Genomic DNA, 2,398 nt, shown 5'->3' on the forward strand with positions numbered 1-2,398 from the left:
ATAATTCTGATTTAGTATATACCTGGGTTGGAAGTGAATTCTTAGCCTTGGGTCAGACAGGAATGAAAGGGTTTGAAACCCTTCTTCAGTGCAAGGAAAAACTAGAAGGCTTTTCAATGATTGAACAGCTGCATGGACTACAAGTGAAGGGGATTGTGACAAAGTATTTGCTGTGAGTACGGGTTGATTCAATTGTTTCAAAGTGAGCGCAAATTTACATCATATTAAAGGGCAAGTATGAATTGTCTATAAATTAAAGTTTCTAAGCCCAGGGACTAACTACATTTGGTTTTCAAACTATTAGCTGTCAGATCTTATGAGCATTATGCATATTCATGGAGACTCAATTTTCTACTTAGTGAGAAAAAAAATCCCAGTGCAGGGTTAATAATAATCTTGTTTTCTTGATCCCATGACTTTTGCATTTTTTCTCACACGGGGGCATATTTTTTTCACACTCTAATGAACATATGTTTTAAATGTAAGGGTATAAATGAGTAAATGGAGTCTGAAATACAGTAATTGGCCAGTTGGTGAGTTTGTCAGTTTAGAGAGTCTATGTGCGTCCTTCCAAAAGATGGTGATTTTTTTCACTGCCAGAAAATGGCTACTGTTTGAGTGGATACTAAGTCATCACATACAAATTTTCAAAGTAGGTATGCATTTGGATTTTTTTTGTCATCGTGAAGCATATCAATTAAAAACTTTTGGCCACTAATTAACATCTTTAACAACATTTTGGAAATTTAAGGTAGCTGGGACAGGGTGTAACCTTCTAAAGAACCACAAAGAGAACTTTAAAAAAAATTCCTGATATAACCTGTAAAATAGCTATTTTAATTCACTTTTTTATCCATCATACTTACCATTAATGTATATCTCCCTATGGGTTGCTGTGGGTCGGAACCAACTCAATGGCACTTAACAACAATAAAACATTACTTCATGGGAGTCCTGGTATATTGCTGTAGGATAAAACACTGGACCAAAAGGTTGGTTTGAAACACATCAGCAGTTGAAAGTCTCCAGCTGGTCCTTGGAAACCCTATACAGGGTCTCGATGTGTCAGAATCAACTTGACGACACTTAACAACAACAACATTACTTTATGATGCATGTTTCAAATTTTCAGTAAAATTGACTATGTTTTATGAAAAATTGCCAAGTATTCTTGCTGTGTTGTTTACTTGTAGCCTTCAAAAATGAGTGAAGAGAGAGTGGTATTCTCGGAGCTGAATGTATCATATTCAAAGGAACCAAAGGGCAAAACACATTCAACTCCAAAGAGAAGAGGTAATTCTTTTCTTGCTTCCTGAAACTATTATATCCTGTCTGAAAATAAATATGAAATGATAACTCTTTTGTTCACATATGTTTGATATTATATTCCTGATCAAACATATGTTTGATATTATATTCCTGATCCTTTAAATGTTAAAAGCCATATTTACATGCCTTATCTGATACTATTTGTGGTTAGAATAAATAGTGATATTAATCTAAATTCCACAACACATTTTAATTTTGCTTTATATCTGATACCTTTGTTATGTCCAGTGTATAATCTGCCTCTTGATTTTGCTAGGATTTCCATGGCATATTATTGCAGCATTTCTGGGCATAGTTTGTCTTCTCCTGCTGGCAGTCCTAGTTTTCAGCTATATATGTGAGTATCAGGTTCTATGGTTTTTATAAGAACAATGAGTCAAGGGAAACAGATACTCTCATTACTGAAGTACTGTTGAGTATTTGTAAACTATAAAATTCTATAGAAATTAGTGATCATGGTGGTGGTGATGATGATAATGCTTTTATTATTTTATTCAATTTTTATGACACACAGGTCCACAGCCATGATTTTATGAAAATTTCTCTGATAATATAGTGTGAATTTCAGATGTATTATAACTTAATTTTGGTGTAAGATCGAGTTTTCTATAAGATGAGAATTTGGAAAATTCTTTGACTATTGTCTTTGACTATAGTCTTTATTTGACTATTGAATTCATTATTGACTGCAATATGCTTAAATCATACAGGAGCATGAACACAGTATCTTTTCTACAGGGACTAAAATGGTATCCATCAGTTTTGGTGTTTGTTATAAACCATGGAGTCCTGGTGTGGCACTGTGGGCTAATGGGCTGGACTGAAGGATCAGTTTGAACCACAAGATCATAGGTTCAAGCTTACCAGCTGCTCCTTGGAAACCCTATAAAAGGTCATCATGGCAGCGGCGTGGCCACAGAGGACTAGAGTGGAGAGTGAAGCTACCAGCTGATAGGAAGAGAGGGCATACGCACAAGAACACCCACACCTGCAGATGGTACCCACGTGACCTGGCCCCATGAATAGATGGTCAGAACTCAACCAGGAGAAGAAAGAAGAAAAAAAAAAA

This window comes from Chrysochloris asiatica, unplaced genomic scaffold (genome assembly GCF_000296735.1).
Source record: "Chrysochloris asiatica unplaced genomic scaffold, ChrAsi1.0 scaffold00488, whole genome shotgun sequence".
NCBI lineage: Eukaryota > Metazoa > Chordata > Mammalia > Afrosoricida > Chrysochloridae > Chrysochloris > Chrysochloris asiatica.